We start from the raw sequence: 24,847 nt of genomic DNA, 5'->3' as shown, positions 1-24,847 counted from the left end.
AGAGAGAGAGAGAGAGAGAGAGAGAGAGAGAGAGATATTAATAATATATAATATTCCATAAAAAGGTACTTGAATGACAAAGACTCGAACCAGCTGACAGCTAATGTTTTCGAACAGATTTTACATTAAAAGACCTGTATCACTAGATCCAAGGGGCTGTGTGAGTCTAGGACTACTCACAGGCTTAAGATCAATGAAGGCCTTCATGGCGTCAGACACTGTAGTCCTCACGGTCTTTCGGCCCATCCTGAAGACTGCAGGTGGAATCAGGCTTGGCAGAACCATCGGGGCAATGTAGTCTTTGGAGCCTGTAAAGAAAGAAAATAGTTTGACATAAATATTACCATAGTTTATTTATCTATTATCATAGAGTAGCTTATGGCTCGAAAAATGCACAAATCCAAATATACAAATCTAAGGGTTATGTTGATGTTATAGTTTCTACCTTGAGACAAATACTCTGTCTGCACGTGGAGCTCCCCCCTGCTGGGCCGCATGAAGAAGCTTCTCGCTGAACCTCCTCCAGGTCAAACATTTAGTCTGATGCCTCTTTATGAAGGATCTCAAAGTCCTGCGCAATCTGAGAGGGGGAGATGTAGAATAATTAATTAAATCATATATCATCAAAACAAAAATAATAAGATAAGTGAGAGAGTGAGAGTGAGAGAGAAAAATAGAGAAAGTGTGTGTGTGAGATTGAGAGCACATTTTGTAATAAGAAAATTACATTTAAAGTATTGCTGTGCACAATGGTAGACAGAGGTGTAGTGGTAAAATAAGAGGTAGCTAAACTATAAATGATGTGGCCATGGTAAGGTTAATAAAACCTCATGCCAATTGTTTGCCTTCTATAGTTGAGGAATTTCTGTCCCTATCAAAATGGTATTTCAGGGACCTACAATGGTGACCACAGGTGATGGGTAATCAAATTGGGATTCTGTTTAGGGAGGCATGGTCTTCAGTGGCACATATAGAGTGTTAGATTCTTTTACATAATGCTCTTAAATGTCAAGATGTTGTACTTCTAAAAAGAAAATGGAGTATTATGTAGCCTACAACTTCATTGGGGATGCATGAGGATAGGGTAACTCATTTTTTTAATGTTGACATATTCAATAATATTGATAATAGGCCTATAGTACAATAATATAACATATTTACCTGCAAAAGTGTCAATCAGCTCCAGAAGTTGCCGTTCTTCTAACTTTGGTTTAACAAAGTCCTCCATATTCAATCGCTATAGGGGAGAAGAACAAGATCTGTTAATGTTGCACTGTTTATGTGTCACTCCCTCAGAGAATTAGAAATAGTCTCCATTTAAATCTTAGGTATCATGCTACAATATTAACCTACTAGCTAGCATTAGCGCTAAACTTGCACTGGCCTTATAGCATGCATGAATCGTAGTTAGCTAGAAATCACTGTTGCCAACTGGATTATCAGAGCTAAAACGCTCCTCCTATCCGGCAATGAATCAAGATCAAGTAAGTAACCAGTAACCGGAGCTAAAGTCTGCTGTTTGACTGCAATGAAGCAATGTTGTAGTAAGCAACTCCTTGCTAGCTGCTTGCTTAATTAGCATCAGTGGTAGCCGTTAGAGGGGCAGAAACGGTTACTTTCGGCAAAATAAAGTAGCTCAAGTTCTACAGGCTGGAATTTTTTTTTATATATATATATATATATATATATATACACACATATATATCTAACAACTAGCAAGCTCGTGTTTCTGTCAAAGACAGAGGTAGTTTTCTAAAAAATGAGAAATGACAAACCTTCACCGTTTCCAAAAGTGTTCTCACGCCTCGGAGGAAAAGAAAAAGACCGTTGGAGGAGGATCCCAAACTTGAATGTAACCAAACCACTGGGTTAAAATGATCATTGGTTGGGTTATTCAGATCAAGGCACAGTCCAAAACCATTAACCCAACTACTGGGTTACTGAAAGTAACCCAATATGGGTTGAATATACATAATACAGGGTTAAACAGCCTCAACCCAGTGGTTGGGTTAATAAAATAACCCAGTATTTTTAAGAGTGTAAACAGTCAGTTTCACTAGAACTCATTAATTCATTTTCTTTCTTTGGGGGCATTTTTAGCAAGCCTGCTGAAGACATGAAAGTGGAGAGAGAGGGGGAATGACATGTAGCAAAGGGCCGCAGGTCGGAATTGAACCCGCGGCCGCTGCGTCGAGGAGTATACGTCTATATATGGGCGCGCGCTCTACCAACTGCGCTACCCAGGCGCCCCCTATTTAACTTTCTAATGGACACCCTGCAGCCAATCCGAATTGATCATTCACCCAGACCAAGGTTTTTTTTGGCACTGTTTTGAGTGGTTTGAGAAAAGAAAGGTCGACCTCCTTAGAAATCCTTTCCATAACGTTGTCAGACACTTAGAATATTAATCTGAACAAATACTTTGGTGAAGGGAAAATCAAGCTGGACAATTGTACTTACTGCTGCCTTTGAAAGCAACAACTCTGCTGCATTCTGAGTGCTCTCTGCCTCTTTATGAGAAATGTACAAAGTTGTCTTGAAGGGTAACTACCGTTTTTTTCAACCGTAGCCCTATTTTCCTATGTTTTTGTGTCTACGTGACTGATGGGAACAACAATCTTTGAAATTTGTCCAGTATTAAGCAAGAACGCTGCAGTCGGCAGCAGCAAAACAAGCTACAATGTAAGTTGTAAATTGTCCAGCTTGTATTTACCTTCACAAAAGTGCTTGTTTTGCCGCCGACAGGCTCAGATTAATATTCTAAGTGTTTGACAACATTATGGAAAGGATCCCTTCAGAGATAGACTTCTTAAACCTCTTTTTCAGGTTGGAAAAAAAAAACGGTAGTTAGCCTTTAACATGCTGCACTGCATATATTATACTTCTAACATCGTCACGCACTACAGCCAACAACTAGGAACCGCCAATGCGGCAACAAGGACATGATCCCTCAACGGCATTAAGCAACACTGTCAATTGTTTTTGATAGAGCACCTATCCAAGCTTGAAGAACAAATGCTGGAAATTGAACAAAAGTCATCTTCAAGTTTTCTTTAAAAGGTCCCATGGCAAGAAAACTTCACTTTATGAGGTTCTTTTAACATTAATATGCGTTCCCCCAGCCTGCCTATGGTGACCCAGTGGCTAGAAATGGTGATAGGTGTAAACCGAGCCCTGGGTATCCTGCTCTGCCTTTGAGAAAATGAAAGCTCAGATGGGCCGATCTGGAATCTTCTCCTTATGAAGTCATAAGGAGCAAGGTTACCTCCCCTTTCTCCGCTTTGCCTGGCCAGAGAATTTGGCCCACCCATGAGAGAGAGAGACATCATGGCTTTCAAACGAGCAAAGTGGCAGTTGGTCAAGGCCGCACCCCCACCCTCCACCTTGCCCCCCCCTCTCTCCTCCTCAGTAGCTACAGACACAGAAATGGCACATCCTAAGGAAAGCTCATTGTGGGACTGGCTCTAGAGGCTGTAATTCTGCACCAAGGCGGAATTATGGCAAAGAGACTTCAGATACAGTATTAGGGGACCACTAAGGTCTATATAAAAGAGACTTCAGATACAGTATTAGGGGACCACTAAGGTCTATATAAAAGAGACTTCAGATACAGTATTAGGGGACCACTAAGGTCTATATAAAAGAGACTTCAGATACAGTATTAGGGGACCACTAAGGCCTATATAAAAGAGACTTCAGATACAGTATTAGGGGACCACTAAGGTCTATATAAAAGAGACTTCAGATACAGTATTAGGGGACCACTAAGGTCTATATAAAAGAGACTTCAGATACAGTATTAGGGGACCACTAAGGCAGATATAAAAGCATTCAAAGAGCACCATGTCATGGGACCTTTAAACTTCTAAATAGAGAATTAACCTAACTGTACCATGTAACAGTGATTTGTGAGCTGTGATTTCTGACTCAGCCTGGATGGTACTTCATCAGCATCACTCTACTGCTCAAAGCTAAATAAAATAGAAACGGCTTAAAAATAATCTTGGGAGCAGGTGAACAAGTTGCTGAACAAGGTTGTGCAAGCACGATAGACTCTCAGCACAGAGAGAGAGAGCAAAAATAGGACAACCACATTATGCTCCCATTTTGTATCTATTTGCATACAGATGATACCTACATATGTCACAACAAGGAACAGTCTGCTTAATTATACCAGGTCTGTTTACACTGCTTTAAAAGGGTCAGTGTCTAACAAGTTCATACTGAAGACTCTAATGGTATAATAGATGCTTGGCTATACCCACCAGGACAATAAAAACAAGCACTATGCTCGATGCTTTGGGATTGTTAAATGGTGTACGTGGTTCCAGCGTTGGCTCCATCACATTGCCTGTAGCTGTGTTGGCACTGGAGCACAATGAAGCAGATCCCAGTAAAGATTACATATGGATGTACTGGCCTTAACTCCCACTGTTGCTTTTAAATTTTCCTGTATAATAAATGAAATGAAAAATGACTCCATCTCCTCCACTTGATTTATAATTATGAATGTAAAATACAGAAGACAGTGGATGAGTGTACAAACTTTAAAGAAAAAAAATGTAAAGGGTAATTAAAGTAGTAATTACAAGTAATTTCAAAAGTAAAGTGTGTTTCACACCACACTGTTGGCTCTGGTCCGAATCCGTTGATGAGTTGCTGAAAGGAACCAAAATGCAGCAGCACATGTCACGGGACAACATTCACATCATTGGCTAGATGTGTCTTTGAATGTATTTCCTAACTGCTCTTCTATTGGTCACAATATAACATGCCTGGTCCTACTATGGAGAGACAACTGCGTTCAAAATCAGCTTATTAGGATAAACCCCTTGAGACGTATCATCCCGTTGTCGAAGGGGTCCCAACATATAGCGCAATCACTACATAACAATAGAGGAGTGACAGAGAAAAATAGTGAATTAAAAAAAATAGAAATACAATTATCAAACATACAACGGGCAAATAAACAAAACAAACCACATACAAAACGTTACAACAAATAGGTGGCCAAAATGGCCAGTAATAGATAAACAGTAGAGTGTAAAGTGGATCACTAACTTCAAAAGGGGAAAAAAAATAAAAAATAATAATAATAATAATAATAATAATAAGTATAAAAAGTGACAGCTTCATTGATAACAACAGCAGTACATCTTAAAGTGAGAAGACAGGGAATGCTTAAAAATACAAAGAATTGGAATGGATCTTATTTCTACGGGTAAATTATTCCAATCTGCTGGGGCTTTAAACTTAACTCTTCTGCCAATTGTTTTCTTAAACGACTCCACTGCGATTCAACTGAACCAAATAATGTGGGTGTGAAAGCCCCCCTAAGAGGCTAAACAATTGCGTTGGCTAAAAATTGTGAAAAACAATCTTTGAAATTGGTCCAGTATTGAGCCAGAACGCTGTAGCACGGCAGCCGCGTACCAGGCTGCAATGCAATCCAGAGAGTGTTAACATTCTTCCCCACAGAGATAGACCTTTTTGTTAAAGAGTTAGATCCTTGTTTGATCAACCAGTAACAACCCCAAAAATCCCCATCTCCAAACTCCAGACACCATTTAGATGCATTCAAGTGAAATTCTTAAAAGTTGGTATACATTCTGAAAAATGAGGAGAGAAATAATACCTTAAGTACTAAGCTTTGCCAATGATGGCTGTGAGAAATGACAAAGATCAAAATGATTTCATATAAAACCAAGTGCAAACTCTTTACTCTAGCCAGATCCATACGGTGTCCTTCTTGTGTTTTAGAAAGAATTATTTCACTCTGCTTCTGACTCCCACAGGCAGCTCCAACAAAAGCTAACAGGAGGCTGAGGTGTATTGATCAAATCCTCCTGAAGGGAAAGAAAAGAGAAACTTTTTGACATTTCGCAAAGAGGTTCAGTGAGTGGACCATTAAACATTCTTCTGTAAAGCATGACCCCTGTACCTTTAAGTTACATGACGAAGGATATACAGTATTTTCTTCATCATTTCCCCATCTTTCCTTGTTTTTTTTTTTCTCTCGTCCACTCTGACTTCTTGATTGCACCCGACTGTGAAGCTGATGTCAAAATAGGGCATCTCCCTGCAGGTGCTTTTGGCCAAAACAAAGGCAAAAGCACTCCTATTGGTGCAAGAATCATGAATGTTTCAAAGTAATTTTTTTGTCCATACAATAGTCTCCTCTCAGCACTGCTTCTTGCCTGTACGGCTGCACCTGATGATCCACTGCAGAGTTGTTGTTGTTTTTTTATTGCAGCTCATCTGAACTTTGCAGTTGAATAGAATCTGCTGGAGAGGGCTGAACTCCCCTCATGCTGGGTAGACATTTTCACCTTGAATAGCTGCTATCCCTCCTCTCTCCCTCACAAATACACAAACGAGTCAACAACAGGACAAAAGCTTTAACGCCAAAAGGGGACAGGACATGGTTAAAGGGTAACTGCCAGATTTTTTTTCCCCCCCAACCTATTTTCCCATGTTTGTGTCTAATTGACTGGTAGAAACCGCAATCTTGGACATTGGTGCATTATTAAGTGAGATGGCTGCAGTCGGCAGCGGCAAAACAAGCTACAATGAAAGTTAATAGGGCAATTGTGCTGCTTTTTTAACCTTCACAAAAGTGCTCGTTTTACCACTGACAGGCTCAGATTGATATTTTAAGTGTCTGACAACATTATGGAAAGGATTTCTAAAAGGAGGTCGACCTTTCTGTTAAAGACTAAGATCCTTTTTTTTTTTTTTTTTTTTTTTAAACAAAAATATCTGTGAAATTGCGTTCGCGAACGCCACCAGACTCCATGTAAATAAACAGTAATTTTAACAACGTAAAATACACGTCATTCAAAAGTTGACAGAAACAAAATAAAACCATGAAAAGCCGATTTGGATCGGCTTTCCATTTTTCTAACCATCACAACTCCAGTTTTGGTTGAAATAAAGCAACTTCTTAAGAAGACAGCTGCTTTCTTAAAAAGAAATCTACTGGTTTGACTTGCAGCGCTGCGCATTTGGTTGCGAGATGCCGTTTGAGATGCGTTGGTTTCAGGCTTCCTCTTCCTCATTCCCGCTCCAACTGAACCCAAATCTGACGTAATCTGAATCATATTTTCTTTTGTTCGATGCTGTGAAGGCTTCACTGATGCTGCTGTGTTCACTGTCTTCCATTGCAGTTTCTACAGGGCTAACAATATTCTCCTCCTAATCCACACTTTTCTTCCGAATAATTTCTGTTTGGAGCCACGATTGCACGATTGTTTTTAAACTCATAATTTCAGCTTCCTCCGCTCCGGCTTGGCACGCATGTCACAACCCAACTACGTAGCAGGATGATATTGTCATCGAATCAGAGAACGTTGGAACCAAGTGCAGAGACAGCCAGGCAAAAGTAAGCTTTGAGGATTTAATATCAAACAAAAGATATACAACCAAGGAGTACTCAATACAGGCAAGGAAATCCAAAATGTGGTAGCAGTCAAAAACAGGAGTCACAAGAAACAGGAACACCGAGACAAAACGGGTAGACTCACACATTGACGCTCCAAAAACAGACCACAATCCAAAACAGAAATAATGACTTGACAACAGACAAAGAAAACACAGAGACTAAATACAAGAGGTAACAAGGAAACAAGAGACAGGTGACATGAGCACTCAGTAACAGGTGAAACCAATCAGAGTGGGGCAGACAATCACAAAAGGCGGGAAAACACAAGGCAGGAAGTAAAGCAAGACATGACAAGGGAGAAAAACAGACTACCAAAATAAAACAGGAAACAGAACAAATAACACAACCTTAACAAATATTGAGCAAAAAAAATTACAGGAAAGCCTAAACTTATTTTAAAACCCATTACATTTATCTCATGAAAACATTATTTTTCATTTGTCATAGTACTTTTGATATTATACATTTTTAAATTAATTGTATTTAATATTTTAAAAGAAGGTGATTCACCGCATACCAGTAGTACCATGCATGCGTACCACCAGTGGTATGCATGCACCTTTTCTCCACACAGCATTCTGGGATGCTCTGGTTTATTTGCAATTCTTCCAATCACAATCATCTTGGGTGGGGGAAGGAACTTGTTTTGGTGTAACAATGTGGAACATTCAAAAGTTGTTTTAGTCGTGCAACAGAAAACTGAGATTGGACAGATAGTCTAGCTAGCTGTCTGGATTTACCCTGCAGAGATCTGAGGAGCAGTTAACCATAGTCCTCATAACAACATCGCTGCACTCAGATTGTGTAAAAGAAGTAGGCCTAAATAAACCATCTACACCTGTCAACGTTTAAGAGCTTGGCAAAGCTTTGAAGAAGCATCCAAATCATTGTTTTATCAATTATTTAATGACTTTGGTGCAAGGTTTTCTGGCTGGCTTATGTTTTCTTCCTAACGTATCCCTCATCTGCATCATCTCGGAACCTGCAATGGAGTCCTCGTGCAAGGCAAGACGACCCCTATTCCTGACCGACAAAGGAAAAGTCATGTCAAAGTCATGGTTCATAGACCGCCTTTGTCTCCTTTGCAAACGATTTGGACTCCCTCCTTGGCTGTACACATCCCACTCCTTCCACATCGGTGCAGCTTCCTTGGTCCCAGCATCCACTCTGAAAGCAATGGGTCGCTGGTCTTCAGCAGCCTACGAACGTCACGTTCGTCCGGGCATTAGTGAGATAATCTCAGCTCAAAAGGCTATGAGCACTAACATCGGAGGACAGCCTCAAGTACCTCACTGCACAATTAAAGAAAATGTTGCATTTGGAAGTGGTTGGCTTGGTTTTTAATGCTGATTTAGGTTGTGTGGTCTTACATGGATTGCATGCTGGCTTTCCTCACGAGAAGCGACAGCTAAGGTCTGCAGCAAGTGTGCTGCTACACATATATCTCACATACAGTAATTATTAGGGCCGGGACTCGATTAAAAAAATTAAACTTTAAATTAAACTTTGTAATTAATTAATCGAAATTAATCGCATTTTAATTCCATAAATATTTGACCTGAGAACAGTAAAAAAAAAGTAATTTTTTTCACATGGACTTGTACTCGGAGTCGGGCTAACGTCCACGCTAGCTGCTAAATGTTTTGCGTTGAGGTGATACTTGAGGCTCGATGTGCTGCGGTGACATGCGAATTCCTCGTTGCATAGCTTGCACACAACCATGCTCTAATCAACGCTTCCATCCGTTGGTTTTTTATAACAAAATTTCCCATCCACGGAGCCAACCAAAGCGGTCTCGTCAGCTTCTTCGTTCATGTTCACCGTGGTTTGTTGTTGTCTGAAGTCATGAACGCTAGTTGGTGCTCCAGTATAATCGGTCCGCCGAAACTCATCCAGTGAGAAACGTCCCGCGGTGCAAAAATAAGTGTGATTAAAATGCGTAAAAAATGTTTAACGTGTTATTTTTTGTGTAATTAATTAACGCATTAAAGTCTGTAATTAATTAATCTTAATTAACGCGTTAAAGTCCCGGCTCTAGTAATTATATGATGTCCTCTCACAGGATATACTTTATGCTTGCATCCTTGCGGCCTGCAGCAAGCCTGCTGCTACACATAGATTTTTACACTGTTTAGCTGTTGTTCAACATGGGCCTTATTCTTGGTGTTGGGTACCGTTGTTTTGGGGGTTTCAGCATTGCGCTCCCTGTTTCAGCTTAGCATGCTGCTTGGCTGATCCAGGGAGCATTATTACAGCAGAGCCTTCAGCCCCACGCATAACTGTATTTGCATGTGTTGCAGTAAATGGTTAAATCTATGACAGGAGTGTTCCTGACTGAGATGAAGCATTGGGTTAGTTCATGCAGGACACGGAATTCATATACGCCCACTGATTGAATTATCATTCCTATCAGTCACAAACCAATGACAGCCATTCTCACATAAAGGCAGTCCTTTTTAATGTCTCCCTACTCCTCACTGATCCCTGTTACACTAATGCTGCAGTGATACAGTGTTGTGTCCTGTGATCCCAGGTCTACAGTCTGCAGACTGGTGTACAGTGGAGTGGATAAGAGTGTAGCCCTTTGCCAGTCACCAAACTGCCCACGGCTGGAGCACTGGATGAGGTAGGCCAAGCATTTGCACGGCTGGCCAACACCACGGTGTTCTCCAGATGTATTGGTGCCATTGATGGCTGCCATATCTGCAAAACACACCCCCAGGAGTCAGTGATAGTGACTACCCCTGCATTAAATGACCTGTGGCCATCATCACCCCATATAGAGAACCATTGGAAGGGAGGGTGCAGAGCTGCGTCAACTAGCATCATGCTTCCATTATAGTGCGGGCCTTTGGATTGCTGTTCTTAAGGCTCTGAAGGTCCACCACACCTTTGTCCCCTTAGTTATCACCACCTGTGCAATGCTTCACAACAACTGCCTCACAGCGGGGGACATCCTGAACCCAAAGAGGATGTCGGGGACATTGGTGTGGTTCCACCACGTTCAGTGAGGGGGGAACAAGGCGACATGGTCAGCGAGACCGTTTGCACCCTATGGATCTGTAAGAACATGATTATCTGTAGACTTGGGGACATGAAGGCCTGGAACATGGGCCACCACACTTTATGATGAGCCGTGTGCCTTAAAGCCCTTTTTGTTATAGTGGTTGTTATAAGTTCCTTTAGTTGTTGCATTATGTTGTAAAGACAATCAATGGATATGATGTGCTCTAAAGAAGTTGTCATTCATTATTCCATTTTTGTCCCAACATCTCCTTATCTGTTATTTATATGTTGTGTATTTATTAATTTGCTTTGCACTCATGTTTTGACAGTCTATGCTTTTGCACATTTGGTGTGGAAATATAAAAATATATAAATGAAAAATGTTTGAGTTGTGCAACACTCCTGTCCTTGGAACCTTACTCTGAAAGATAATGTTAATTACAGTACGTGACAGACCCAGGATTTGAAGAACACCTATTCAAGACTGGTTTACACAATTTCCTTGGATGATGACAGACAAATAAAACAAAGGTGTTCCACAACTTTAACTCAAAATCAAGTACTTCCTGACATAACTTAAATAGGTTTCATAACATAAAATAAATTGTTTGCAAACTAATTCTTCAAATAAATCCAAAAAACGCTGAGAGTTGGCCTGCGTGGTCTGGAACCTCTGGTCCTTCTTTGCTGCCTTCTCCGTCAAGTCCAACTGGGCCCCACTGGTGGCACGCTATCTCTTTTTTTGAGGGTACAGGTGGATGGCATCATCTACCTATGTGGTGAAGCCACCAATTGGGCCAGGCTGTGCAGCATCCTCTTCCTCCTCACATGCCTGGCTACAAGTAGCAGCTCCAGCTCCAGCAGATGATGAGCCACCACCACTGGAGGCCACATCAGCCAGGAGCTAACTCTTTTACCCAACACGAGGCCATCAGGGCTGGGGGCTCAATAGAGGGCTGTCTCCTGATGGCCTCATGCATCAGGGAAAACCATAGCCAGCGTGGCTGCTGATTCTGATCATAGAAAAAAACAGTCACACATGCTTTACATCGATACTAAAGTACAACAGCAGCCATCCAAATTCTAATCAATGAATTAAACATTTTCTTTTGTGTGTGTGTGTGTGTATGTGTGTGTGTGTTTTGCAACATTTTAGCAGGTGGCATATAATTCAGCTGACAGAAGGAAAAGGGCCGATCAATTCCAAATTCAGATTAAAGGCAAACAGTTGATTCAACTGCAATTCAGAATTCACATTTGTGAAATTGAGGTGGTGCCGAGGCTAGTGAAATTAGTCCTGTTTCAATCTTGTGTCTCCTCTTGACCTTCGCCCTTTATTATCAAGGGCAGGGGTACAATTTACTTTGTTATTAGTGTGTATGTGGCTTTCTTCTTTCAGCTCAGCAAATCACTACTTTCATCGCTCCGCTCAGCTACTTACGAGGCAGTCCTCTAGCACTCTCCTCTGGCTCTGATTTGAGCGAATGAATTGACACAACGTGACCATCGGTAGAATACCAATTGGCAAACAACTGTGTTGGCTTGTTAGTGTGTTTGTGTGTGAGTGTGTGTCTGTAGTTATAGCATTCATTACATGTTTTTAGTGCTATTATCCTGTTGCTGTGTTTGTTCTTCCATGTATTTCCATCACAGTGTCCCCTCTGACCTCAGCAGTGGGTGTTTTTGTGCATTTACTTTAACATAATTAACCCGTGAGTGTCTCTCTGCCTTTCTATTTTGGCTGTGTTTTGGTTGTGAATGCGTGCAACGACTGCTGATCCGCACACATTACGTCCAGGTACACATACAGCAGGTCCACTGATTATTTTTCCACTGCTGTAAATCTCTGCTGATTAAGACCGATGAATTAATTAACACTCTTGTAAACAATTGGTTTGTTTGGGCAAGGGTTGTACAGAATTTAAAGACCTTCTGTCAACCTCATTTAAGAAGTAACTGGCTGGTCTGTGGTCTACCTGGAATGTTAATGATCCCACAGAGTTCCCCCGGTGGCATCCACTCACAGCGTTTTGCACATAACAACAAGACCGTTTATGGTCAATGTGCTTAATTGTGCCCAAATTGTTAGAGGGATAGCCAGAGGTGGTGTCTATAATGCAAATTCATGGATATTAAATGTTCATCTGTAGTTGTCTCAATAATATTTGTTGTTAAAGTGTACTGAAGTAGCATATCATAGATATCTTTGAGACAAATAATTGAGGACTGCTTTAATTTCATGACTTCAACAATGTAAGTATGCTTTTTTTTCAACAACTTGTTGTTCTGGATTACTCATCTAAAGTGTGTAATCAATGTTACTTTGTTTAACAGACCAGGCCTAGGTTGCAACCAATGACAATTGTGAACCACAGCCTAAAATGTTGGTCTTGAGGAGCCGTAGCATTTATTCATGGACAAACTGACATCGACACGGTACTTCTTTTGTTTAACAATGTATTTATTCGATTTTTTCTTTTACATAAATGTGTACATGCATATATAACCAAAGACATGTGCATAAAAGGATATTAAAATGCGAGGTTTCTGTCAGGCCCTACTCAGTCCTCCTCTTCATCATCTGTTAGATCCATTCATTTCACAAAAAAACGGTGAAAGGAAAAGTCCCGCCCATAGGAGACGAGTGAAGGAGTCTAGGAAGAGAGGAGTCGAGGCAACAGGCATTTAACAAAATGAGACATCCTTTCCTCTGAGCTGTCATTTCTAAGCAACGTCAATTAAATATGATGTGCGGAATGGCTGCATCATCTGTCAATTGTCTGGTCATACACTGGATTTTATGTTCTCTGTGAGATGAGCATAACAGTGTTCATGACAACTTGTGCAACAAATGCACTTTTAATTTAATTTAATTTTATTTCTTGTAACACACACACACACACACACATGCACAGCAAGTTAGAGCATTAAGAATAATAACCGTGTAACAATAGTCTATATCCACAGCTTTCCACTTCCGTGATTGATCTGTTGCCGACGGATCTGCGTTACCTTGGGCTTCCCTTCTCGAGGCTATTTTGCAGAGGCACCGTTGCTCCGTACAGCGCCTCTGACAACTGTGATTGGTTAAAAGAAATGCCTAGACCCTCCGCAGCAGCATGTGGAGGAAGGTCTGGCGATGCGAGACTAGTGTAACAACAACCTGTTTGAAAATTTTTAGGCTAAATGCACCTTTCTTTCAAACACATACAGTACGCACACAGAGCAAATGAGAACATTGACAATAAAAACCATACGTCCCTTTAAACATTTCATTCAAACACACCAACCCATTCTCACTCCAAACTTGTAAAATACGGACGCTTGGGCTATGGCTCTCAACGTCAGATACAACGCAAAAAGCACCCTTCAGTGTGTGTAGAAAGCACCGGGCAGAGCAGCAGCTCCACGGTGCTTTAAGATGATGTAGAGCGACAACGGTAGCGAGTACTGTGAGTACTATTCCTCTAGCTCTGAGTAGTGATGACTTCATGAGCTTCTTTAATGATAAAATTATAACAATTAGAGATAAAATTCATCATCTTTTGCCCTTAACTACTAACAGTTCATCTTTAAATGCAGGACCGCTAGAAAGAACGACGAGTCCCAACATATACTTAGACTGCTTTTATCCTATAGACCTTCAACAATTAATGTTAAAGATATCCTCAGCTAAGCCATCTACCTGTCTCTTAGACCCCATCCCAACGAGACTACTCAAAGAAGCGTTACCCGTGGTAAACACTTCATTACTAGATATGATCAATATGTCCTTACTAACAGGTTATGTACTGCAGTCATTTAAAATTGCTGTGATAAAACCTCTTCTGAAAAAACCCACCCTAGATCCTGAGGTCTTAGCAAACTATAGACCTATACTGTATCTAACCTTCCCTTTCTATCCAAGATCCTTGAGAAGGTGGTTGCTAATCAGTTATGTGATTTTCTACATAGCAACAGTCTATTTGATGATTTTCAATCAGGATTTACAAAGAATCATAGCACAGAGACGGCACTGGTGAAAATTACTAACGACCTTCTAACTGCTGCAGACAAAGGATTTGTCTCCATTCTTGTTCTACTAGATCTTAGTGCTGCATTTGACACTATTGACCATACCATCCTGTTACAGAGACTGGAACACTTAATTGGCATTAAAGGAATCGTACTAAGCTGGTTTAAGTCCTATTTCTCTGAACGATCCCAATTTGTTAATGTTAATGATAAACCCTCCAAGCACGCTAAAGTTAGCCATGGCGTTCCTCAAGGCTCAGTGCTTGGACCAATTCTATTTTCCTTATATATGCTTCCTCTAGGCAATGTTATTAGGAAACACTCAATTAACTATCACTGTTACGCAGACGATACCCAATTATATCTGTCAATTAAGCCAGATGAAGGTGGTCAGTTAGCAAGACTTCAAACGTGTATTGAGGATATAAAATCCTGGATGACCCACAATTTCCTGATGTTAAACTCAGACAAAACTGAAGTTATTGTGATAGGACCAACGCACCGCCGAACTTCGTTTTCGAAAGATATAGTTACTCTGGATGGTATTACCCTGGCCTCCAGCACTGCTGTCAGAAATCTAGGAGTTATTTTTGATCAGGATATATCCTTCAACGCCCACTTAAAACAAACCTCAAGAATAGCCTTTTTCCATCTTCGTAACATTGCCAAAATTAGGAATATTCTGTCTCAAAACGATGCTGAAAAACTAGTCCATGCATTCGTTACTTCTAGACTAGATTACCGCAATTCCTTATTATCAGGTTGCCCAAATAAGTCCCTTAAGACTCTCCAACTGATCCAGAATGCTGCAGCACGTGTTCTGACGAGAACTAAGAGAAGAGATCATATTTCTCCTGTATTAGCTTCTCTGCATTGGCTTCCAGTGAAATCTAGGATCGAATTTAAAATCCTCCTCCTGACTTACAAAGCTCTAAATGGTCAAGCACGATCATACTTAGAAGAGCTCATAGTACCTTATTGTCCCACTAGAGCACTGCGCTCCCGGAATGCGGGGCTACTTATGGTTCCTAGAGTCTCTGGAAGTAGACTGGGGGCCAGGGCCTTCAGCTATCAGGCTCCAATATTGTGGAACCAGCTCCCAGTCTGGGTTCGAGGAGCAGACACCGTCACCACATTTAAGAGTAAACTGAAAACCCTCCTCTTTGATAAAGCTTATAGTTAGGGAACGAGGAGTTGAAGCGTTCACCTAACCCGGCCCACTGCTTCTCCTCGTAGTCATCAGTTTATATACTGTATAATTAATAATCTAGCGAGAGTAGATGGAGGCAGGCCAGTACAGCCCGATCCGGTTGGGGAGAGTTCTAGCCCGACCAGGCACCTCTCTTTAACCTGCCTCTCTTAAGTTATGCTATTACAATTCTAGACTGCCGGTGAGGCTGTTCCTCCCTAAGACACACTGAGCTGCTCTCTCATCTCTACTTGTTACTTTTGTATGCATCCTGTCCCAGAAATGCTTGTTACTAATCTAGCTCTCCGCAGCATCCACCCGTGCTCTGCAGCGCCACGTCACATCCCGCAACGCCCTGCTGTGATGTTCCTATGCACAGAGTAGTCAGGATCCAATATAGGAGACTGCACTACTCAGTATGACACGATGTGCCCTGCTATGACATGAACTTCCACGATAACCTTCGAAGTCACTGTGACTTCTAATGTGACTGTTATCACCACTGTTCATCACGCCCCCAACCGGCCCGTCAGACACCGCCTACCAAGAGTCTGGGTCTGCCGAGGTTTCTTCCTAAAAGGGAGTTTTTTCTTGCCACTGTCGCAATAGCCACTGCTAATGCTTGCTCTTGAGGGAATTACTGTAATTGTTGGGGTTTTGCAATTTATAGAGTGTGGTCTAGACCTACTCTATCTGTAAAGTGTCTCGAGATAACTTTTGTTATGATTTGATACTATAAATAAAATTGAATTGAATTGAATAGTATGAAAGCCCGAAATTCCACGTAAGGGGGGCGATTGGGTCTAACAGCACAGGACTTTAACCACGGAGACCGGGGTTCGTGTCCCGTGTGTCACTTTTCCTAAACCTAACTGTCCCGATCTTGTCCCGTGTGTCACGGAAATGTAACTTTTACAAGCCCACCCACAATCTTTTCCTTAACCTAACTGCGTCAAAAGTGACGCCAATAGTCCCGACCCAGCGCGTTTAGATATGGTGCTAAAGGAGACGTGTAGCGTTAATAACAACGCCAAAGGCACCTGACCAAGCGTCCGTATTTTACCCGATGCGAGTGAGAATGTGTTGAACACACACACACACACATCACACAGAGCAGCAAGTGAGTACACTAAGAATAACAACTGTACTTAATTCAGTCAACAATTTGGGAAATGCAATATGCCAGAATTCAACGTCAGAGACAAATAGGTCACCCACGCACACACACACACACACACACACACACACACACACACACACACACACACACACACACACACACACACACACACACACACACACAGACACACACTACATTTAACTCTGATGCTCATTGTGCCTGTGACCTCATTCAATGTTAAACCTGCTGCTACTGATATCTTGTCACACATACGGTACGACTATAGGGTATATATAGTCGTTATATATTTGATTGTGTATGTGTGTGTATATATATATATATATATATATATATATATATATATATATATATATATATATATATATATATATATATATACACACACAAACACATTATTAGTGATGCATGAATAGTCTCTCCATCTGAATCAGCTGTATGCTTAAAATCATCCATCCACCCTCCAGCCACCTGAATGAATTATTTTCTCCAATTTAGAGACCCGCATGGACACTTCACTGCCCCCCTACCAGTCCCCGTAGGCTACATTGCTTTTCAATTTTGTATTGCATCGTTGTATGAGTATTCTCATTAACACGTTACTTTTAATGATGAGAGAGGCTGCTTTTAGTATTTGTAAACTTTTCTTTGCGCTGTCTCTTAAGGCCCCTCTCCCAATAAAAGCCCAGTCTGCTCTGATTGGCTTGAGTGAAAAATATGGCGCACCTCTGCAAAGGCAGTTCTCAAGCTGTGGGTGGAGGTACACAGAGGGGGGGGGGTATATATATTCTAATGAACCTGCATATGACATAGGAAGGGGAGCCAAATCTGAATGGCTTGTTGAATTCCATGTTTGTTGCAGTGCACAAAAAACTGACGGAGTTATCTTATTTCACAGTTTGTGTGTTGGTAGACCCTGCTGAACCCCTGTAGTGCAGTGGTTCTTAACCTTTTCAAGTCGTGACCCCCCCAGAGTGAGCTTGGTGTTCGCGTTACTGTACTGTCACGTAAATGCACTAATAATAATAATTGCATATTTGGAATGGCATGTTCAACTATCACATATGGGTGTAGTGTTCATGTGTACACATTATTTTTGCCATGTACCGTACCCTGTTGGTTTGCTAGCGCATGCGGTAGGTGTGCTCAAGTGTGTGTGTGTGTGTGTGTGTGTGTGTGTGTGTGTGTGTGTGTGTGTGTGTGTGTGTGTGCGCTTGGCAGCTCCTCAGGATTGCATACCTACTGGGAGGGATAAAAACTGGAGGACTCTTCACTCTTGGGAGCTCATTTAGAGCAAAGCAGCCCTGCCTCTCTGTCATCCAAATTGGAGGATTTACCACTCACACTCACATACACACACACGCACACACACATGCTCAGGCATGATAGCGTAGCACTGCAAGCCCATACACACTCTTTACCCTTCTCCTACTTAGCTTGCATTTGAGTTTGTTGTAACGTTACGACTACTTGGCCTCAGCATGGTCGAGTCAATCAGAAGCATCCCATTATCTATTCATCCTCGGGCATGCCCGCAGCAAATCAAATTGCAGGAGAGCCAGAGACGCTTCGGGGACACACAGCGACAACTCCACGGAACTCCAAGAGAGTGTTGAACGGAGAGAAGCAATCTCGAGGTCTGGCTAGAGAATGCGACAGTAATCAATAACTCTGTGTGAAGGTGTACAGATAGAAATCAAAGGCCAGGGACTTTCATAAAAGTAAAGAGGCAGGTGGAGAGCAGCCCTAAAATGCCGGCTCTAAACAGGTATTGATTACTCAGAATGGTCAGAGGTGCAGAGCAGCCTTGGGAAAAATCCAACAAATTCAGGCCAAATGAACAAAAGAAATGTAAACAATATTGTCAGTAGCCGCAGTGGCTTCTGCAGCCCTGTGCTGCATGTCGTTTCCCCCTCTCTCTTCCCTTTCCTGTCTTCAGCTGTCCTATGTAATAAAGGCCGAAAATAATAAAAAAAGAAATGTAATACATAATGTGTATATTCTATTTTGCTCATTTAGGTAGTATAGTCATGAGTGCGCCCTGAGTGCATTGAGCATGGATAGTTTTTATTCTATTTTTGCACTTTTTATTTGGCTTCTTGACATGGAGCAGACAAAGAAGAAATAGACCAGAAATCATGGGGGGAAAAAACTGTGATGTTACGCTTACTACAGTCACGGACGATCTGCGTTTTTATAATAAAAAAGAAAAAAAAGAAAGGAAGATCTCTCACTTTGGAGAGACAGAGCAACGCAGTGAGACACACACACTGAGAAGAGCGCACCAACACAGGCGGACGGGAGCGAGCCTGTTCCCACAACCCTATGTTCCCACATTTCTAAGAATTTTTTTTCAGTAAAAATTAGGCCCTATGTTCCCACAGTTCCCACATTTCTAAGATTTTTTTCCAAAATTAGGCCCTATGTTCCCACATTTCTTTTTTCATAAATTTGTATCTGATTTTATCCCCTTTTCCCCCAATTTCGTAGCCAATTACACCCAACCTATTATCCAGTAGCAATGGACTACAGATAGAATGTAACCCTAACCCTACCTGTACGTACACACTGCTGCCGACTTGAGCTTCTAAAGTTACCGGAATTCATTCATTTTCAATGGAAGCTGGCTTCTCTCAGCTGCAAGGAGCGAACAATCTGTCGGAGGTGCATTTCGGGCGTTTTGAGCGACCAGAGCATCAATCAGAAAGTTGAAAGTATGTCAACTTTATGGTAATGAGCTATAAAGTTGGCAAATGCCAGCAACCAATCGGAATATAGACGTCCGTCGCGCTGGCTGATTCCGGAGAAACATACGATGTAAACTTTCGTTCCTACCAAGACATTAGTTCTGAGAAAAAGGAGTAAAAATAATGGCCGTTGCTGGGTTCCCTATCATTTATGATATGACTCTGTTTGCGTATAGGGACCAGTTAACGTTGCCTGCCGGTCACCGCGTCTCTAAACAGTCCACTCACGGTGAAGTCCTGCACGGATCAACAGCTGCTGGTGTTTTTTCTTCAATCGTGTGTTGAACGTGATGGAAGAACGCCGCCACGTCAGAACGTCAAAAAGCTTCCCCGTACTTTCTGTCAAGCGTCCTTGACAGGGCGGCCAGAGCTTCTTCGCAGCTCAAGTCGGCGGCGGTGTGTAAATACAGTAACATAGGGCTTAATTTTAAGAAAAATCTTAGAAATGTTGGAACATAGCGCTGTGGGACCATTGGGCTGTGGGAACATAGGGCTGACCCTAGACAGATGCAAAGAAAAAAAATACACAGCACATGAAGCACTCACATTTTGTCTGGCTGAGCTCTACCTCACCCAGTAGAGTGTGCACCCCACGTAGGCCGAGTCCTTGGCAGCGGCCTGGTTTCAAATCTGACCTGTGGCCCTTTCAACCCGGTCTCACGGCAGTTCGTAAATAGTCACGTTATTTTTATTCATTGATTCGTGTGCAGGTCACGATTTTCTCGTTTATTTTGTGTACAGGTCATGATTTTCCCCTTTGCTGCTTATCATCTCTCTCCCCTTTCCTGTCCATCCACGATCACTTTCTAATAAAAATGACGACGACGAGGGGGGGGGTGATGAGGGTGGGTGAGAGTTTCTCTCAGTCTCCTCCCTCTGACACAGCGCTCTTTAATTTCCTCATTCATTCATTCAGTCTGTATCAGGTGCATTTTAGCGCAGTTTGTTATCTGCAAGAATAAAAAAAACAGGGTAAAAAGGCTATGTGTTTATTTAATATTTTATGTATAACAGGGTCTGGAAAGTAGTAGAAGGAAAATTTCATCCCTGCCAAAATTTTTTCCACTGCTTCTGTTCAGCAGCTTTATCCAACAAATGGTTACTGTGCCCTGGGTTCAGACGACTGACAGCGTGCGGTCTTTTAATAATAATAATAATAATGATAATTCATTACATTTATATAGCGCTTAATCATAGACACTCAAAGCGCTTCGGGAGGGGAGGTCACTACTATTTCCCACCACCAATGTGTAGGTTTTAACCGGTTGATGTAGTTATTTTAAGCCGAGAAAGGGGGGCTGTCAGTCAGGTACAGAGGATCGCGAGCTCTGTCTTTTTAGCGTTGCTATGTTGTTGTTGTTGTTGTGTTGTTGTTATGTTTAGCTGATAAAAAGGGGACTGTCGGCCGGTTACAGAGCTCCGCGAGGCTTTTATGGCCGTCAACGTAGCCAGCATCTAGCTACTCCACCGCGCTGTGGAGTAATGTCTGGCAATGCGAGATACGTAGCTAACATTGACATTGTGGAACGTTGGGTTTAGCGTTCGCAACCTGGCAACCCTTGTGAACTTCGAGTCTGGGGAGGAGGGGCCCGGGGGTGACGACTCTCTCCAGTATTTTGAATTTGGACTGCAGTAACCACTTCAAAAGCTAGCTGTCAGTATAACATATTGCCCCTACCAAATATTTAACCAAAACTATGGAAGTCTCGAGGTCTGGCCAAAAAAAACTAAATAAGGGAAGAAGCTTGGGCCAACCCACAAAGGGCAGTCGTACCCAGAACTTTCGCCTTTTAAATTATCAAAATAATGATAAACTCACAAAGAAACAAAGCCACGAAAACAAGACTACCAGACGTCCATCCAAGAAAAGTTGCAGATTCCCTGCTGGAGACATGCCCAGAAGTGGTTAAGGATTGTTCCTCTAACATCTGTGTGTACCTTGCAGGCTCTTGAGCAGGTGGGGCAGATTTTACAAAGCTCAAGCAGGCACTCCTCAAACCCTCCACATCTGCACAACCACCAAGTGCACCCTCCACAGCTACCCATTAATTTATCCTTTCTGGTCAAGAAGAAGTCTTTTTTTCCGGGGTTTATCATAAGACTATCTCTCCTGACAGAGAACTGGCCCTTTTAGGATGCTCAGAGGACTTTTTAATCCTCCCTCTACACATTCAAACAGCTTTATTGATGGGCATGGTTCTGGCAAAAAAAACCTGATTCTTAAGGACTGGAAAACATTGAATCAGAAACTGGGTACTTGAACTTGTATCACCTGGAGAAACTGCGGACTAAGTATTCAGAACATCAGCATAAATGCAATATCTGGACCCAATTGGATTCTACTTTTATTTATGCATGTACTTATGCCCTGATTTTGTCTATGCCGGTTAACGTTTAGTATGATTAAATTAAAAATGAATACTGAGAATTAAACATGTCTTACCTTGGTCATTATTATTATTATTATTATTTAAATACAATTCTCAGTTATGTACAGTACATTTCTCTGGCATTCATACACCTGTGAATGCATTTTTTTGATAAATTATAGCTTTGAGATAAACGGTAAACCCCATAAAGTTCATGTCTGTGACATCAGCTAACAGAGGTCATTGTCTTTGTAAATAATTTTTTTTCAAACCACCATCAATCAACAGCCATCATTTTTCCTACCTGCCCATGGCCTCTGAAGTTAAACATGTAATGTTAGCAGAATAAATTGCATTATGTTTTGAGATACTATCAACTCTTAAGTCTCTACAATTTTAATTTAGTTTGTGTTGACACAGATCGCTATCTGCTATCACTTGTCTCTTATCGGAGTGATGAAATGGAATTTCAGTGCTGGATATAGGTAATTCTCCAGGAGCCAATCTGTCATAGTCTGGAGACACCTTATCTGTCATCAGCTGGGACTTTATTCATGTTTAACTGCTTTCCCGCATAACCACCTTCATGGGCAGACGTGATTTGTGTGCTGTGTGTTTATAGTATAAACCTGCTATTTCAAAAATATATTTCACAAGCAGAATATGTAAAAGGAACATGGGTTTGCAGGCACTGGAAATGTAACTGTTAAAGAACCCAAGTGGCTTTATTGGGGTGTTGTATGAATTGCAATGCAGGGCATCCAGATTGAGTAATACATCCATGAGTTGGAACACGTTATCAGATGCCATAACACTGTGTTAAGGTTCAAAATACTAAGAGACAAGACTTTACATCTCATGGTGAGAGCCATTAATGTATCACTCTTATCTGTTGGGAGCAAAGGAGTTAGTCAGGTGATTTTATTATAGAGCTCCAAAGTCCATAGATTGACAAGGTCAGGGTGGATGGATAGGTCAACAAAACATTGGACTTTAACATAGGAGACTGCTGTTTGTTTTCTGTTTCCCACTGACAGTCGGCGTTGGCTTCTTTTAACCTTGAACACATATGTTCCCTAACAGTAATGAAGTAAACTTTGTATCTGTTTTATTTGTATGCACTATTTTCTTCCAATCTTTTGAAATCAATTTGAAATCTAAAAGGGAACCAGTGTAGGGAGGCAAGTACAGGGGTGATGTGATCATGCCTCTCAGTCCCGAGTCGAGCAGCAGCATTTTGTACAAACTGCAGACAGTGTACAGAGCCATGGCTGATACCCGAGTATAGTGCATTGCAATAATCAAGCATGTTCAACTTTTGGTAGATCAGCAACTGATAAAATGACTTAATTTTAGAGATTATCTTGAGGTGGAAAAAAACATGCTGTTTTTCAAACTGAGGTTAGCATCAAATATGACCCCTTGATTCATGGCAGCCTGCTTATTATTTCTTGACAGATCGCCAAGATTAGCCCCAAAAGAGCTGATGGAATTTGGGGGGGCCGTCAAGGAAGTAGAGTTACCCAGAGTGACAGAAACATCCCTGTCTGCAGAGGTGGACTGGCCATCTGACACTTTCCCGGTTGGCCAACGTGCATTTTGGGCCGACACAACTGTCTTCCTTTTTTGTTGTTGTCTGACCCTTCCTCCTTTTGGGCTCAGTGTCATTTAACAGCATCTGCAACAAAAGTCAAAATGCAAGGGAGGTGCAGAGAAATTGCGGAAGACACTTAATCTGGATCATATATATATATATATATATATATATATATATATACACACAGTAAAGGCCAAAAGTTTGGACACACCTTCTCATTCAATGTGTTTCTTTATTTTCATGACTATTTACATTGTAGATTCTCACTGAAGGCATCAAAACTATGAATGAACACATATGGATTTATGTACTTAACAAAAAAGTGTGAAATAACTGAAAACATGTCTTATATTTTAGATTCCTCAAAGTAGCCACCCTTTGCTTTTTGGTGTTCTCTCAATGAGCTTCATGAGGTAGTCACCTGAAATGGTTTTCACTTCACAGGTGTGCTTTGTCAGGGTTAATTAGTGGAATTATTTCCCTTATTAATAGGTTGACGCAAGTTCTTAGGTCAACGCTTTGGAGGAGCGACAGCCTCTCAGAAACACAATTTATTTTATAACTGACCGTTGTTGATCTGAAATTTCTACAGATTCAGCAACTGCATAGCCTATTTCTCGCATAAAATGTTTTCAGAAACACATTTCAGTGAACCATCTTGGTAAAATAAGATATTGTTTTCCAAATGAGCCGCCATTATGGTCTGTTTTGAAAGTGGCTAGCCCACTAGCGTGCATGCTGAAAAGCGGGGCGATCCCTGCCGTGAAAAAAAGCCTATATGGGCACTGTGTTTATCTTTCCTCTGTCTCGTTGGTCCACCGGACAGCTGCAGTAGCGTCTCTCCTTCTTTTCGCTATGTTTACATATGTGCGCCAGAGAGCACTCACTCGGGGGGCGAGCACTCTCTCATCAAGGAACACGTAGTAGAACATGTCACACTAGACGGAAAAAGACAAACAATTCAGACATGCTGACTTTTCGCAGACATTAAATCGCTTATCTTTGATTATGTCACACCCTCATAATCAGGCACGACTCTCGTTTGTCTGCAGTGAGTCTGTTGAGTAAATATCGGGCTGAATTCTGTAGTCTGATCCTGGCATTAGGGATTGAAGCTCTATTGTAGTCCAGCCTTTACTTCCGTGATCAACGTGCGTCACTTTGTAACACACGTTATAATGCTCGCCTAGTTGCTAGCATGGCACTCCCTCATACTCTGCAACTGTCAAGCTAGCAGTACTTACTGAGCATGTGCGACTCCCAACAAAGATGGTACAGAAGTGAGATGTCTCACTCTGTAGCTAAAACAGAGCGCTCAACACACAGGGTGAAAAGAGGAGCTGCAG

The 24,847-nt window shown here is 41.6% G+C and overlaps 2 long non-coding RNA genes across 2 annotated transcripts; both read right to left on the bottom strand.

Moving 5' to 3' along the window:
- Positions 1–216: 216 nt before the first annotated feature.
- On the bottom strand, positions 217–1,994 carry LOC114556602 (uncharacterized). Its single transcript, XR_003692709.1, has 4 exons — positions 1,776–1,994; positions 1,162–1,237; positions 446–580; positions 217–308 (listed from the first exon to the last, which is right to left on the bottom strand). It is a non-coding gene; the product is annotated as an uncharacterized LOC114556602 (long non-coding RNA).
- Positions 1,995–5,179: 3,185 nt separating this feature from the next.
- On the bottom strand, positions 5,180–7,561 carry LOC114557928 (uncharacterized). Its single transcript, XR_003692866.1, has 3 exons — positions 7,524–7,561; positions 5,942–6,118; positions 5,180–5,846 (listed from the first exon to the last, which is right to left on the bottom strand). It is a non-coding gene; the product is annotated as an uncharacterized LOC114557928 (long non-coding RNA).
- Positions 7,562–24,847: the final 17,286 nt, after the last annotated feature.

The sequence above is a fragment of the Perca flavescens genome, chromosome 6 (genome assembly GCF_004354835.1).
Source record: "Perca flavescens isolate YP-PL-M2 chromosome 6, PFLA_1.0, whole genome shotgun sequence".
Lineage (NCBI taxonomy): Eukaryota > Metazoa > Chordata > Actinopteri > Perciformes > Percidae > Perca > Perca flavescens.
Note: the sequence above shows the minus strand (reverse complement) of the source record. Positions and strands in the feature narration are given on the sequence as shown.